The sequence below is a fragment of the Liolophura sinensis genome, chromosome 8 (genome assembly GCF_032854445.1).
Source record: "Liolophura sinensis isolate JHLJ2023 chromosome 8, CUHK_Ljap_v2, whole genome shotgun sequence".
NCBI classification, from domain to species: Eukaryota; Metazoa; Mollusca; class Polyplacophora; order Chitonida; family Chitonidae; genus Liolophura; species Liolophura sinensis.
The window spans coordinates 16879911-16897261 of record NC_088302.1 but is presented as its reverse complement, the minus strand read 5'-3'; the positions used below and the strand labels follow the sequence as shown (position 1 = coordinate 16897261).

The 17351-nt window shown below is 39.7% G+C and overlaps 4 non-coding genes across 4 annotated transcripts; 2 read left to right on the top strand and 2 right to left on the bottom strand.

The window, feature by feature from the left end:
• The first annotated feature begins 4207 nt into the window (after positions 1-4207).
• Positions 4208-4326, top strand: LOC135474341 (5S ribosomal RNA). The gene has a single exon (XR_010444827.1). It is a non-coding gene; the product is annotated as a 5S ribosomal RNA (ribosomal RNA).
• A 232-nt stretch (positions 4327-4558) lies between these two features.
• LOC135474483 (U6 spliceosomal RNA) lies at positions 4559-4665 on the bottom strand. Its single transcript, XR_010444960.1, has one exon. It is a non-coding gene; the product is annotated as a U6 spliceosomal RNA (small nuclear RNA).
• A 530-nt stretch (positions 4666-5195) lies between these two features.
• On the top strand, positions 5196-5314 carry LOC135474339 (5S ribosomal RNA). The gene has a single exon (XR_010444825.1). It is a non-coding gene; the product is annotated as a 5S ribosomal RNA (ribosomal RNA).
• Positions 5315-5544: 230 nt separating this feature from the next.
• On the bottom strand, positions 5545-5647 carry LOC135474498 (U6 spliceosomal RNA). The gene has a single exon (XR_010444974.1). It is a non-coding gene; the product is annotated as a U6 spliceosomal RNA (small nuclear RNA).
• Between the last annotated feature and the right edge of the window lie 11704 nt (positions 5648-17351).

Sequence of the window (17351 nt, the reverse complement as noted above, 5' to 3'; positions counted from 1 at the left end):
GAAAGAGAATCCCTGTGATCGATAATGATAAGATCTGCTTTTACTCGTGACAAAACATTTAGCGTGCAGTACCACCTAATGGTATTATATATGCTGCATTTAATTCATGTGCGTAGTGATTAATTAGCGGTTAAAGAAAGCATCGATAAATTTCTGTCATGGATGGCATTTTCTTCCCTGCGCGTAGAACAGAATGTTGTGGTTATTTCTCTTTCTGTCTAACCTCTCTACGAACTGTGGTTTGTGAGTTATAATTACCGTTATCGTTTAATCAAATATAATTTGGATATCACCCCGTTGTGTACAAAATAATGCCTTTTTGCTCTTTTCACATCTCTCAGTATGTTCAGTTTAGCGGTATAGCGTGTATATAGCTATTCACCAAAAGTCAAGCCTAATTACATATCATGAACAATGTGTCACTTTTTTTTTGCAAAGGTAATGAACAAACTTTAGTTCCTATAACAATTGGCCATTTCAGGAGAGACCTAGCCAGTGACCATAATTCTATTCGCGTGAGGCAATTGCATGGCCATATATGGAGGTATATACCTCCCCCGGCAGTGCGTGAAAAGGTTTATCTGCAGCCTGCGGATGGTTGTGGGTTTGCCCCGGGTTCTGCCCTGTTTCCTCCCACCCTAATTCTGGTCACCGTCGTATAAGTGAAATATTCTTGGGTACGGAGTAAAACACCCATCAAATAAATAGATAAATAAATGGCATGGCCATAAATGGAGGTATAGACAATGAATCAACTTTCACGGCACTGACGTATATATTTCATGAGATGCATGAGAAATAATATTTATTTTTCTTGTAATATAATTCATCATTTGGCAGAGCAAAGGCTGGAATTAACAAGAGACCCGAATTTGTTTAGGAGGAAAACCTTTCCCATTGGTGTGGACATAAATACATTGTACTCATCAGGGGTGTTTTATATGGACAACGGGGGAAATGCCCAGATATTTATATACTTAGTTGATTTGTATTCTACGTGTGTTTCACCTCTGTTAACGTCTGACGGACGGTACCGATTATCATGTGTTCACCTCTGTTGCGGACGATGTCCACAAACATTGGCCGAAGATGCAAGCCGGTGACAGCACCTCCAGCACCTTTTTTGGTCGTCATATCTGTTTGTGTGTATGTATATGTTTGCCTCGGTTTCCGTTAGTACAGTGCCTTTCTTTTTGTGACAATTAATCTCAGACAAGATATTTGACATCTTTTGACACAGGCCTTATTCAAGCTGGATGAAAGGGAATCTTGAATTTCTGAAAGATAAGGGCCGTTTCGTCTCGATGAACGATAATGGTAGTCACGACTGCGCTTATATCATCGGCATATGTACCTGTGGAGTTGGCCAGTCCCTGACGAACCTGACTACATGTGCGGAAGAGATTTTCGTCTTAACAGTGGTCTGAATGTGTATGCTATCGACACCATTCATATACTTGACACTTACGCAGTCAAGTCAAAAACAAATTCGGTTACATTCGAAAATCCGTTCCTGTAACTCCAAATTTTGGAATGTACTTCTTGAACTTCGCGAATGGACTGCTCAGATGAAGCAATATAGTGGGAAGATGTTTTGAATTTGTGTTACCCTGTGCCTATTCTGTTGTCTTTGGTAATCCACATCTGCCTAGCCGTTGTGCTTTCTTATCTACTTAAACTCAGTCTACAATGAATCTGTGTGAACCGGTTACGCTGAGATATGCCCTTAATTTACACAATTCCGGCTGTGAAGAATTTCGGAAATACAACCAAAAGATGGGAGTTGTAAAGTTCAGGGCGTCGCCTAATATTTGTTGTTAATCAACTTCTCAGATATGCATTGCATGTGAGAGAGAGCACCCACCCTTGACCGAAATATGTAAATTCAGCGTGCCGTTGGGGTGGTGGAAAGTAAGTACTCCACACCTGTACATAGGATACTCAACCGGATTTGTGAGTAAGTATATTCTACATTTAGATTGTTTTTTGAATGTTTCTTGAAAGTATGTTAGCATAATTTTGAAAGGATATGAATACAGTTACTGTAAATGAAATTTCATCATTCTTCTTAGAACACACAAATGACATATCTTGTAGGGGCGCGTGTTGCAAATTTGCATTTTTACTTGTCTTTTCCCGCATATTTTTCGCAATAAATCACGAGCGATGTCTTAACGTTGGTAATAAATTGCTTGACTGTGTAGTTAGAGATGACAAACATTAATAGCTGTGAGTCATTCTTATGTTACCTACTATTTTCGAACAGTGTATCTTTGTGGTGTATTTAAGGTATCCCAACACTCTGAGCTGAGGATGGGATGGGCTTCTATTCTCTCCCCTTTTCTGTTTTCCGATGGGCCAATTTGTTGTTTAAGTTGACAGCTGTCCGCTGTATCTCGGCGGTCTGCCAGCCGAGTTGAGATGGAAAAATCTGATCGTCTGTGGATGGGAAAAGCTCTATTTCATGCCAGGGGTAAATAAAAGGACACATTGCATTTTTGGTGGCACCCGCCGTCTGTGGCTGTAGGGTCCGGCTCTCCTGACGTGCGGTCATACATCCTACATCCATTGTTTCTGTGGGTGCCACGGAAAATTCTGGGCATTAATTTCAAGTGTCCAGCATGCTAGGGAAAAAGCAAGAGAACTCTCTACGGCCCAAGGCCTCTATCGCCGGGTTCGACCTGTGATGTATGCCTCACCTGGCCACAGAGGACCTGTACTGTAAACTATGCCTTAAACAGCACTTGGCGTATGACGCACGGTTACTGGATCAGCTCACAGATACTCACAGATATGTGCAAGTGACATTTCAACAGCGGTACTGTTTTCTGGATGTTGCGTTCTCGCACACTGGGCAACAGCCCGACGGCCATGCGAAACAGCATTCAGGAAAAACACAGCGAGAACTGGTCACGACAGCACCGTCATCGACACGCTTGTCTGTGCCTCAACCCGCCTGAGAAGCACAAGCTTTCCAACCGCTCGCTACCCCCATGAGGTTCCTCGCCTGTTATGTACGTAATGTGAACAAACGACTTGAAATGCCAAAAGTGAATGGTGACCTCCACGTTCAGGTGCATTCTCAAGACTGATTGCATAAAAAATATATTAAAAGAAATTAATTAAACGGAGTGGCCATTTACCCTGTAGCTGTGGATACAACGATCAATTCCAGGTTATATCCACATCTATGGGCAATATCATAGCCTTGAACCGTCAAATTTGTTGTGGAAAATTTGTTGCGAAAATTCATTTTAAAAAAAAGACATTTAAGAGGATGTTTGGCTAGGCGTTTACATCCTGGTCGTCATTTCACACTTACTGTAAAAAGTAGTGCGAGAAAGGTTGTCTTCAGTGCGGCATAGAAAATAGTAAAACCTGGGATACATTATGAGAGGGATAATAAATTGTGCATCCTTGTAACTTTTTCGTTGTTCTTGTTTTTTTTTTATTGCTAATATTTATTTTTCTTTGAGACAGTTTACATAATGTTAACATTCACCTAGTTTATAGGTGGTTACCTTCACATCTGATCAGTACAACATCGGTTAGAAAAAGCAAATTCTACTTGGCGTCAAAGGTCTGTAATGCTTTGTGTACTGTTGTCATTATTTTGTGGTTGAACGAATAAACATTAAGACTTAAGCCCCGTCCAGATTATCCAACATCACTCAACTTTTGTTGACTGAACAGCAAGTTGAATGCTGCTGAGGTAAGCTGAGTGTCCCATCCACACTACAAATCAGATGGGTCAACTTTGTCCAACACTTTTGACGTGAGTTGAACGATGTTGAGCAGTGTTTTCCCCATAAATTGGAGGGAAATCTCCATATTTTCTCTCCTTTGCATGAGACACACAGGCAAGCGGCCGGGAAAAAAAAATACACATGCACATTTCCGATTCAACCGTGTTGGATAGTGTTGAGTGTTGTTGAACGAAGTTGAGGAACCACTCCAGACTACACGCCCAGGAACACGTCTCAACTTGTTCACTCAACTTTAAGTTGACTCTTGTTAAGTAAACAAAAGTTGAGTGATGTTGGATAGTCTAGACGGGGCTAAAGCCGAGAAAGCCGTGGGATGGCAAGGAGTTTGTTGTCTTCGTTCAAACGGCCATCCAGCCTCTTCACTGTTTGGTGCACTTGTTCTGATATTCCATGCATTTTATTTCACCACCAGTATATAGCAAAGTTTTACCCCAACACGCGCCTACGGCAATATCACGTTGAAAACATCGGTTCTCGTCCGAACACCGAAGTTAAACAACGTCGAGCCCGGTTAGTACTTGGATGGGTGACCTCCTGGGAACACCGGGTGCTGTAGGCTAGCAACCTCTTCTTTTTTTTTCTCTCTTTTTCTTCATTAATACCAAGATGTATGTACCCAGACAAATAAGGATAAACTGAATTGAACCAACGATATGAATCCGAATTCTTGCTTTTTTGTTTTTCTGCTCCAGGACAGCCAGACGATCTTTTAAAAACGCTGGGAGAACAAAAGTCTGTAACAAGCGCTGGTTGTTGTGTGGGAGAGACTGGGGCTTAATAGAAAAGAAAAAAAAAATATGGAACGCTTCACGAATTTGCGTGTCATCCTTGCGCAGGGGCCATGCTAATCTTCTCTGTATCGTTCCAATTTTAGTATATGTACTGCCGAAGCAAGTACGAGAGTGGCAGCCAGTCCGTCTTGTTTTATACAAGGCCGACGTGCACCTTTGCCGCATGATGGGCTCTTGATATTTGCATATAAACGTGTAGCCCAAAACGTAGAACCAACGTATTTAATCGTGGTTTTTTCAGTAGATGCTATCTAAATGGGTGCGCTCACAGCCTGTGGATTTTCGTTTATTTCTCATACTAAAATGATATTTTGCCGACAAAATTTAGGTGCAAAGAAAATGAAGTACAAGTATAGTGGTTGACATGGAACAGGGGTTTGGACGATGCTCCCAATGCGTACACATACACGCAGCCACACGCTATGTACACTGGTGGGTGGGGAAATGTGGATATGAGTTATCCCCCCTAGTGTGACTTGTATGATGCATCTAAGCCAAGACAGACGTGGGATGGCAGGGAGTTTGTTGTCTTCGTTTAAACGGCCATCCAGCCTCTTCACTGTTTGGTGCACTTGTTCTGATATTCCATGCATTTTATTTCACCACCAATATATAGCAAAGTTTTACCCCAACAAGTGCCTACGGCCATATCACGTTGAAAACACCGGTTATCGTCCGAACACCGAAGTTAAGCAACGTCGAGCCCGGTTAGTACTTGGATGGGTGACCGCCTGGGAACACCGGGTGCTGTAGGCTAGTATCCTCTTCTTTTTTTTTTTTTTTTCTTTTTCTTCATTAATACCAAGATGTATGTACCCAGATAAATAAGGATACACTGATCTGAACCAACGATATGAATCCGAATTCTTGCATTTTTGATTTTCTGCTCCAGGACAGCCAGACGATCTTTTAAAAACGCTGGGAGAACAAAAGTCTGTAACAAGCGCTGGTTGTTGTGTGGGAGAGACTGGGGCTGAAGAGAAAAGAAAAATATGGAACGCTTCACGAATTTGCGTGTCATCCTTGCGCAGGGGCCATGTTAATCTTCTCTGTATCGTTCCAATTTTAGTATCAAGTACGAGAGCAACTTTTTTTTGTTTTTTTTTTTGTTTTTTTTTTATTTACTGGTTTTAGGGCCACTTTCCTGGCGGATATCGTGGCCCATCAAATCAGTGTTTTATTTTTTTTTTTCAACACATGAATATTTTGGTTACATAACAGCAGTGCGTTGGTATACTATTTACATATGTACATGAGTCAATTAGTGGGATTAACCTCTTTGAGGTAGCATATTACAGCTTATTGTATAGGTTCAAATGCTGCCATGGTCATTTAACAGAAAGGGGATAAATAGTAAGCTATTTACAGAGATTAACGTTATCTTTACATTAGAAATACATAGATCTGCATTTAAGAATTACAATGAGTTGCCTATACAGAAATTTACACAGAGAGAAAACAACAGTAGTGCCTTTATTTATTGGTTAACAGTTTTGTTCTCTTGCTTCCTCCTCTGTGGCGTGGAGTTAAGGAGCTCCCGCCACTTATACCGGACGCCGCCCAGGAAAAACCAGCGTACTGGAAACCTGTGCCTGTAACAGGTGCGACAAGTATAAATGAGGAGCAAGGATGTCAGGCCTCATCCACTTAGTTGAAGCAAGAGATAGTCCTATTGTCATGATGTCTTTCATGTTTCTGGTCTTCGTTTCCTGGTTGTTAAGTTTCTTTGGTCCCATGGGTCTTCTTATTGTTTTCCCTGTCTTCTTCTTTAATTGATTTCCTTCTCTATTTCCAATTTTTATTTGTGGCCTCCCATGGCGGCGCAGACAGCACGTTTCATAGACCGGTAGAACAGTTCCTGGCCTAGAGTGTTTAGGTGCACTCCGTCGTTGGTTAGAATTTGCTTTTGTGGTCGGATCAGTCCCCGGTGTCTCCAGAAGGTGGCCAATTGGTTGTTTGTCAGCTTCTTGTTAATTTCATGGATTTTTGTATTATAAATGTGGACCGAAATTCGCCGAGTTACCTGACGGTAAAGAAGCTGGCTGATGTAGATCCTTGGAATTTGGAATTTCGATTTAAGTGCACCAACATAGTCTAAAATATCAGCGCAAATTGCTGCTGCTGATTTGTGAGAGTCCGCATAGTTTCCCCCAATGTGGAGGATAACTAGGTCAGGTTTTGTCTCCTGAAGGAGACTTTCCAATCTTCCAGAGCATCTAAGTGTCCCAACTCTAGCCCCCCCAATGCCAAAAAACCGAATGTCCTGGCCTGTTCCAAAGTCGATTCTAGAGTTTGGGATCGAATTTCGAAGGATACTATTCTCCAGCCTATGAACGTAACTGCTGCCGATAATAAAGATTTTCATCTTTTTTTTTTTTTTTTCTTTTCCCTGTGAAAACAAATAGAGAAAACAAATATACAAGATAGTTGTATTTTTGATTTGCGAAGGGGTTTTGTTTATGAGATAATGTATATCTTAAGCAAGAAGATATTTGATAAAACAGATACTTAGGAGCAAATTAGTGGTATAGCTACCAATCAGAAATTGATAGAGGGTCTGCCCTCGTATGATATATACACATTTGTAAATAAATAGAGAATAAATATCAACTAATAAGAATAGATAAATAACAACAAATAAGAGGGCAGATTAGTTAATGGAGAAATATTATTAATTACTACAGTTATCAACTTTTGTGGTTACATTGTTTTCGTGTGCTATGTTTTTGCAGGTTGGTTTCATGGACGTTTTATCGGCCCTCAAGATCAAGGTATCGCCGATATAGTTGGGGATAAAGTTGTAGGGAGGAATTATGTATCTGTGGAATAAACGGCCCTCAAAATCAAGGTATCGCCGTTGTTAGTATATGTGTTTGGTAATTACGGAAAATGCACCGTTTTTAATCAGAGAAGGTGACGTATTGTTGACTAGAGCAGAAACGGCCCTCAGAATCAAGGTATCGCCGTTGTTGGTCAATTATGTTTTATCAGATTCGGCTTTCGTAACCCGTCGATTTGATGTATTCTTTTAGTAAGGAGAATATTTGTGCTCTCAGGTGTGGTTTGGGGTTAAGGATAGTCTGAAGGTCAAGTTCACATTTGTAGATTTTCAGGCATTCTGCCAATCGTCTTCGTTCTTTACTGTGTTTAATACATTGTAGCAAATAGTGCTCTATGGTTTCATCATCCTCTTGACAGGCTGGGCAAGTTGGTGAAGAATTTTGGATTATAGTTGCTAGATGTGCTTTGAGCCCTGTTTTCTCTAGTCTCAGGCGTGATATGTTTTTGTCATCTTGGTTATTCAATAATTGGAACGAATTTAATTTTGTAATTGTTCCGTTTAATATTTTATAGTGCCACCGTCCGCGGGATTCTTTATCCCATTCCTCTTTCCACTGATTGTTAATTTGGGTATTGATCAATGTATATATTTCATTTTGGCTCAGGGGGACGTCTATATCTTGTTCATACTTTCGTAGGGCTCGATTTTGCTGCCTGATCTGCAATTTCATTTCCTCGAATATTAACGTGCGCTGGAACCCATGCTAGAGTCAGGTCGGTTTTTTGTTTCTGTATTTTGTCAGTTAGCGAGATTATTTCTTGTAGGAGGTCTGGTCTACTCTCAGATTTGGAGTTTTGGATGGAAATTATTCCGCTGAGGGAGTCGCTTAGTATGGCTACTCGGTTTGGTTTGTTCTCAAGAATCCATTGTAGTGCCATTGTAATTGCAACTACTTCACTAGTATAGACGGAGAGGTGGTTGGGTAGTTTATAGTTTTTAACTATGTTTAGATCTGGTATTGCAAATGATGATCCAGTGTGACCCTGCACATTTTTAGATCCGTCAGTATATATTTTTAGATGACCGTTGTAGTGTTCGTGGAAGTGTTCTAAGGCTTGAGCTTTGATATATACTGGGTTTTCCAGTTTTGAAATTTGGTCGTGGAGTGCAATGTCTATTTGGAGAGTTTGCAATAGCCACGGGGGTTGTTGTTGATATACATTTTCTTGTTGCTTTGGCAAGGCAATGCCATATTTGCAAAGTAGTCTGTTGATTTCATATCCTATTGGAGCTGAGTGTTTTGTCCATTTTTTTCCAGATATTCATGTTCAGAATATGGGAGGATTAAATTGTAATATGGATGTGTATTACCGTAAGCGCTTATTTTTCCTGCATATTTGAGGGTTAGTTGTTCTCTTCTAAGGTGAAGGGGTTTTTCAAGTGTTTCTACTTGGAGACTGCAAAGCGAAGTGCCTTTGAAGGCTCCTGTTGCTACTTTTAAGGCAGAATATTGAATACTATCAATTCGCTGTAGTAGAGTTTTGCACGCGGATTGATAGACTATTGCACCATAGTCTGTTTTGGAGCGAATTAGACACTGGTACATTTTTATGAGTGTGGTTTTGTTGGCTCCCCATTTAGTGCCTGAAATGCATCTCATAAGATTGAGATCGCGTTGGCATCTAATTGTGAGGTCATCAATATGATCTTTCCATGTTAATCTACTATCAAGAATCATACCTAGGTATTTCACTTTTTCTTTGATTTCAATTTTCTTTTTACCTAAGAAAAGTTCAATATTCACTTTTCTTCTGTTTGTAAAAACAATACCTGTCGTTTTAGTGGCTGAGAATTTAAATCCCCAGTGGTCGGCCCAGTTCGAGATGGTGTTTAATGTTTTCTGTATAGCATCTTTTATTTTCTTTATAGATTTGCCTGTTTTCCATATTGCCGCATCGTCAGCAAATAGTGACTGCTCTATTTTTGGATGGTTACTGTCTATTGTATTTGCTAAACCGTTTATCAGAATGCTAAATAACATCGGGCTTAGTACGCTCCCTTGAGGTGTACCATTTTGTTGAGTGTGTCTTTTAGATGAAGTTTGTCCAAGTCTGACTTTAAAGTTCCAATTTCGTAGGAAATCATATATCCAATGCTGGATTCTTCCTTTTATCCCAAGTTGATCGAATTGGAGTATAACTCCATCCTGCCAAACGAGGTCGAAGGCTTTTTCAATATCTAGAAAAACAGCCAGAGTGAATTCGCGCCTACTTATCCCCTTTCGGATTTGATGTTGTAATTTTGTTAGATGGTCGTATGTACTTCGTCCTTTTCTAAATCCACTTTGTGTTTCATTTAGTACTTTATTTTTAGCAAGATGAAATTCTAGTCTGTTTTTGACCATAGTTTCCATTAGTTTACATAGGCATGACGTGAGTGATATTGGGCGGTAGGAGGAACTATCTGATGGGTTTTTTCCAGTCTTTTGGATGGGAATGACAATGGACGATTTCCAACTTTGTGGCAGCTGTTTTTTCCTCCAACTTGTATTTATGAGTTTTAGTATTATATTTTGTGTTTTTAGCGGTAAGTGTTTCAGGATTTTGTAGCCTAATTTGTCTTCGCCTGTTGAGGTTTCTTTTTTATAGTGAATGGCTTTGTGATATTCCTGTAGGGAGAAATCTTTGTTAAGGTCATGTTCAACGTGATCGTCGGGCTCTAGTTGTAGAAATGTGTTATCTTTGATTATTTTGAACGTTGGATTAAGGTTTCGATCGCTGCTATTTTCTGCGAAGGTTTTTGCGAGGCATTCTGCTTTTTCCTCATTGATTTTGTGTTTGTGATCCAAAGTTGGGATTAGATTGATGGTTTTGCCTTGTATATGTTTGAGTTTGTTCCATACCTGCTTTGAATTTGTTTTTGTATCAAGTGTTCCACAGTAGTTCTCCCAGTATTTGGCTTTGGCACGGGAGACTGATTTTTCGGCTTCAATTTTTAAGTTTTTGTATTTTTCGTGGTCTGTATGTAATCTGGTTCTTTTGAATTTACGCAGTGCTCTTTTTTTGTTTCTTATATTTGCAGCACATTCACTGTTCCACCAGGGAACAGGATTTGCAGCCCTTTTATGCTGGGAGGAAATAGGGATGTGTTGTTCTGCAATCCTGAGTATATTATCAGTAAGTTTTTGGTTGAATAGGTCTATATCGGAGAGGCAGTCATCATCAATGAATATATTTTGGCAATCTTTCTTAAAATGTTCCCAGTTTGCTTTGTGGAACAGAAATTTGGGGTTGTTGAGATTTACTTCAGATTGAGGTGACATACCAAGTTCTGTCATGATAGCGAAATGGTCACTCCCGAGTGTATCTGGTATAACATTCCAGCTTGATTTAGGTGCGAGATCGGGTGTGGTAATAGTGAGATCTATTGCTGAAGTGTTGCCTGTGACGAAGTCTATTCTTGTTCCCTCGCCGTCGTTTAGGAAGACTAGGTTGTGTTCTTCTAACCATGCTTGTACTGTGTTGCCACGATCGTCACTGTGTTTACACTTTGCATCCCATAAAGGGTTATGGCTATTGAAATCGCCGCAGATAATAGCACTTGGGCTGAACATGGAAATAATATTGTCCAGTTCTGTTTTGGATATTTTCCTCATACTTCCGGGAGAGTATATGTTTATAATGTGGATTGGTTTATTTTCGTGGTATATTTGAATAGCTTGCCATTCAAGTAAGTCATTTACGTTATTCGAGCCCATATATAGGTGTATGATGTTTTCCTTGACAAGGATAAGATTTCCACCCAGACGGTCATGTAACCTATCACATCGGTATGCTTTATAGCCGGGGATATTGAATTTGTTGTTGGGGTTGTTTCCTGGTTTGAGGAAGGTTTCCTGAATACAAATAACCTCGGGGTTAGTTTCAGAGGTAAGTACTTTAAGGTTGTCTCCGTTTTTTTGAATGCCGCGGGCATTCCATTGTAGGATTTTGATGTGATTTTGATTGAATTTATTGATCGAAATTTGGAGCCATACGGTTGATCATTGTTGGGGCTGTAATTATATTGACGTATTTAGTCGTTCTGATATTTTGGTTGGAGTAGATGCCTTCTGGGTAAATTTTGGGTTCATTCCCCATTCAATTATTTCTTTTGGGGTGAATTTCCAATTTAGAAAGTCATGTGCGATATTGGATATTATGTCAGTTTTGGTTCTGTTTGTTGTCCGTTGATTGTGAACGGAGTTGATCACTATATTTATAAAACCCAGAAATTCCAGTTTACTCATGATAATTTGGTCGGTTTGTTCGGTTCCGGTTTCCTGTGCATGATTTTCTAGTTCACTTTGCGCTGTCATTTTGTCCTTTGAGGTGGGTTTTTGTGTCTGCCTGGCTTGTTTGACAGCTTCGGCGTAACTTACTCCTTTGTCTGCCTTTATAAACTCGATTGTTTTGGCTCTTTTGTATGCGCTGCACCCTTTATATCCTGCTGAGTGGTTTTGTTTACAGTTTGCACAGGTGGTCTTTGTTTCTGTACAATTTTGATATTCATGTTTTCCTGAACATTTGGGGCAAACTATGTCGGATTTACAAACTTTCTTTGTGTGACCAAATTTTTGGCACTGGTAGCAACGTCTAGGCGCTTCATAGAAAGGTTTCACAATAATGTTGTGCAGGGACAGCTGGACTGTTTCTGGTAATTTTAATCCTTTAAAGACAATCATTACGCTTGTTGTTAGTGTGTTTCCCTTACTAAGACGTTTTGCATGCAGAACATTTTGATCTTTGAGCTTATTTATCAGATCTTACATTTTGGTATTTAGGTCAATGCCATATATTACACCTTTACATTGTGTTCTTCGAGGTGTATAAGGTTTAATATTTACTGGTTTGTCTGCTAGAAGGTCAACATGTAAAAGTTTCTGGAATTGCGTTTCGGATCTGCAACGGATTTTAAGGTCACCGCCAGGTAGTTCAGTAACGCTGTGGACATCCCCAGCTTTCTTTTTCAGGTCTTGGGCTAATTTCTGTTTAGGGAATTGGCTAGCCCTCATATTCACTAAACTGTGAATAATTGCTATAAAGCTAACAATGTTTGTAGGAGGGCTTTGGGTGAAACGCTTCGGTGACCTGTTCAGTTCAGGGATATCAGTCGCCTTGCGTTTAGCCATGTTAGATGGGGTCGAGGGATTGTTGAAAGTTTGCTGGGTTAAGACTTCTTAAACTGAAAAAGGAAAGGACTAATGAAACGATTTTACTTAGCTGTTTTGCTTCTTTCTTTTTTCTTATAGGAGTGTAAGGGTTTACGTTTCTGGTTTTCCTTCCTTCTTCTGTTGCCTGTCTTTCTTGGTTGCCTGGTAGGAAGCTCAGTGTTCTACTGTAAAGCTCAGTGTTGTATATCAAGTGGTTGTATCGATGCTTCAGAACTTCACTTGCCTTCAGGACGCCAGTTCAATTAAACTCCGTTCTGTATTTCCGAGACTCCCTGTCGTAGTTGCAGTGCAGTGTGTCCACAGTATATCTAAATATCTCTGAGAACAATAGCCAGTCCATCTTCTTTTATACAAGGCCGACGTGCACCTTTGCCGCATGATGGGCTCTTGAAATTTGCATATAAACGTGTAGCCCAAAACGTAGAATCAACGTATTTAATCGTGGTTTTTTCAGTAGATGCTATCTAAATGGGTGCGCTCACAGCCTGTGGATTTTCGTTTATTTCTCATACTAAAATGATATTTTGCCAACAAAATTTAGGTGCAAAGAAAATGAAGTACAAGTATAGTGGTTGACATGGAACAGGGGTTTGGACGATGCTCCCAATGCGCACACACACACGCAGCCACACGCTATCATCTTGGCTTGACCGCAAATTGTTGGACTCAATCAGATCGTATCTTACAAACCTGGCTGTTTCGTCCAATCACAGCAGTTCTTACTCAGGCACTCGGGTCGATCAGTGGCACATGTAACTTCAGTTCAATGGAAGGTGTTGCTACCTCAGCTGATGTAAGCTCACTTATTTTTACTATTTTTTAAGTAAAAATTTATACGCGTCATAATTAATCCAAACAGTGCTCGCCAATCTGTGAATTACGCTTGCCATTCTGTGCCATTTGAGTTCATCAGTGTACAATGTAGGCTAGTTACAACAGCGCAAACTGTCTAAGTTGTTGTTGTGCTCTTTATTTTAGCAATGTTAGTGCATCACGTACTCATCCTCAGTATTTAATAAGTCCAACTTAGTAGTTGCAAACGTAAGGTTGGCGGTAGCTCTATGTGGCTAGGTTTGTGCAGAAATATATGTAAGCATTTACTTTCCCCGCACTCTTTGGTTCTCAGTGTGCTATCCTCAACACACTGGTGTTGTTCACAGTTAGCCCGAGACCTCGGTCTAAGACTAAAGAGTGGCTTATATATACTGGACCGCTAGCCATCCTTAGCCCGAGAGTTGCCTGCACCCGATTTCGAAATATTGCTTACAAAGAGCTACAACCTCGTTCAATTCAAATGCATGCGTTTTAGATTCGTCCTGAATACACATAAAGCACGGCTATTCTGAAAGCTAAAATATTTACGCACATCTTGCCACAGCCGCTACTCGCCTTTACATCCCCACTCTCCTGTAAATCTTAGCTGAAGTCAAAATATGGTTATATTTGGCATGTTTTTAAAATCTGGGTTAGCGAGGCACACATGCGCAGCAGCGGATAACCTTTCCGGAAAATTTCCGGAAATTGAAATACTGACGACTTGCCAGCTGTTGCTTTTAGCTGTTGCTAACAGCAAATGGTAACAGTCAGGGTGCGTTTTGTCTTTTCTGACGTACCTGCCACATCCTTTGGCAAAAAACTATCAAGGCCTTCACGCACCGTAATGCCTATGGTACCCAATTTTGAATGGAGCGGATGTCAAAGGTAACCCCCGTTTTTCATTTGCTAAAAAAATAATTTTAATCTGACAGTTTGCACAAACTGTGAGGTCTGTCATTTTGTGCCATAGGCTTCTGTCAAATTTGATTCTCCTCAGTCACATGGCTTTGTGCCTGTCAGAACTGACAGCCAGCTCAAAACATAGTGACATAATGAAGGTCAACCACGAATGCACATGGGCGGGTAGCAGTAACATGGTTTAGTAGGTCAAAATGTCAACACGGCATGTGAGCGTAAGTCACAGCTGTGAATTATCTTAGATTTACTGGCCGTAAAGGGTACAGAATGTTGGAAAACTTGGCAGAGGAACAGAGGATGACGCGGTGAACATAATTCATTGGAGTTTTGCCCTGTTAATGCATGTACTGGTACATTTTGCAATTTTTTAACATTTTTTTAATACCATTGAAACAAGATTGGCCTTCTTGTCTGAGGGAGTTAGGGAGTTAGCACGCCAGTGCTGCCATGCGACCCAGTCGCTAAGAGATCAACTCTAGCTCATGCTTGCTTCCTCTCTGGCCGTACATGAGAAGGTCTTCCAGCAACCTGCGCATGGTTGTGGGTTTCCTCCTCACTCTGCCCAGTTTCCTCCCACCATAATGCTGTAGAAGTGGAATGCTCTTGAGCGTCAAACACCAATGAAATAAATAAATTAATCATTTATACAGTATGCCAACAACATGCACCATTTCCAGCATGCACTTGTTCCCTTCTTTAAATGTTGCGTGCATCAAGCTCCCATAACATTCCCCTAATGCATGTTTATGTTATGCCATTCTCAGCTTCACACTGTCTCAAAAATGCATTTGTGTAAAACCTCTAATTGTGTTTTTGTGTATGGTTAGCAAAAACAGAATGCTGTGAAGTACTTAATTTTTGCATAGAACTAATTTTCGTATCAATAATTTAGTGCAAAAAATAATTTCAGCGAAAAATATCCAATATTGAATGATGTGCTACAGGTCGTAGTAATAATGAAGTGAAATCTTTGACAGGCAGATGGAGTTGAGCTAAGAAAGCCGGTGGGCCAGCTAAATTTTTTTACAGTAGGGAAGGTAAATTATGGTTGAAATATGTACAAACTCTGATGCTAAGGCTTTGTTGGTATAAAACAAAGTGGGAGTTCATTCGTCTGTAGTTAGATTAGTCTTCACTGTGCCAGTAAAGTGAAAGAAAAGTACATTCTAGCATGTGCTGGCTTCTAATGAATGTTGCTGTGATAAGCGCCATGTCATTAGCTGTGTCTCTCTTGTGATCCAATAAGTTCTAACAAACTGTGAAGTGTGTATAACACAATGGCCGTTTGACAGCTACGGCAATGTTTGCGGTTTCTAACCTGCTACAGAGGACGATTAAAACTGAAAACAGTGCAAAACTTACCGTGTTGCTTGATAAAGAATGAGTGATTGGTGCCGGTAATGGTGAATTCATATGTTTTGTGTTAAACTGCTCAAAAGGTGACAGGTCACTTTGCCAGATGTTTAAAAGTACTCATCAGTGAATCAAAAAGAAGTGACACCTGTTTGAGTACTGCTCACAGTAGGTGCGAAGATAATCTTCTTACGTAGTGTTAAAGCATCCCCCATTGTTTTAATCTACGATCCAGATCACAAGGATTAGTGACACTGCAGGAAACAAAGGAGGATTAAAGCCACCCATGATGATTCATGTTTGACGTGCTTGAATAATTTGGGCCATATCTTATCTTGGAAAATTTAAGATTTTAAGATTTGTCTTTCAGTATTCCCTTAAATACACAAAAATTAATTCCAGCAAACATAGTTTTGGAGAAAACCCACGAAAATAAATTCCAGAGAATAATAAGGACTTTACAGTAATCCCTTGTGTTCCAAGTTCAACTGCTTGAACATTCCATCTTATTCCTCAATATTTTAATCTCAGATGTGTTTGTGTTTCCATCACACTTGTATATTCCTTTAGATCATGTTACATGAATGTCTATTTTACGCCTGTGTCACTTTTGTGTTTAAGTTTTATACATGTAAACTATGTCCAGAAAATCTATGCTAAGCTTAACTCTTTGTACAGAAACTATATTATTCTGGTTCCCAAAACCATTAACTAGGCCATCATATGGCTATAAACTTGTCATGTGTTACCAATGCAGATTCTAATCAACATACTGCTTCAGTTGTTTTTCCTCAGTTCTGTTAGTATTTGTGTATTATTTCAATCTCATGGCTGTATTAAAATCATACAAAATTTCCAGGTTCTAAACATATTTTGTTTTCATGTTCACACATCTGTGGCTTGTGCATAGCTGTATATATGTACATCTTTTACATGTTGAATTTTTGTTATTTTTCTCCTCCCCCCTAAAATGGCTTTTGTTGCTCTCTGGCATCAGTATGCTCATGTATTGCAGCTTCTATTATCAGCAGCCTCTATGGTTAAACTTTGTAGCTTATGTCGTACCCCGGGCGTCAGCATCTGCATCTGATAATGGAGAAAACGATGTTAAACAAAATGTTAGGAGGTGGTATCTTAAAAAGTACTGCAGGTATTGAGCTCAGGGTTTGCACACTTGTAGAGCACAGTATAGGGTTGGTATCTTACAAAGTATGTCATGTATTGACCTGAAGTTTTACATACATATAAATCTCCTTGAGCATATTAATTACTGTAAATTACCAAATTCACGATTTCAGTTCTTTATGCATTGGGCCGAAGTTTTGCCTTCATGTGTCTCATACAGGCGAGCCCTTTGGTAGCAATTATAAGTTTAGCATAACATGTTGTTGTTCATTTGTTTTTATTGCATTCTTACACCATTACACTTTTTCTGTAAGCCTCATACTGTTTGTGTTGCTCATACATGCTCTTGATTAAAGCCTTCTCTTATAATATATCGATAGTGTGCCAATTGTTTTATGACCAGAGGCTTGGTCATTTTCCTAACTAAGCTAAAGTATGCAACTAATCGTTGTATACTTCATTGTTATCACATTGATTAAATGATGTAAAGTTTATCTTAAATACAAATCTCTTATAACATTACTTGAGTTTCCTTTTATCATACATGTAGTATGTGTTCGGTGAAAAAAAGCATAATTTACATGTAC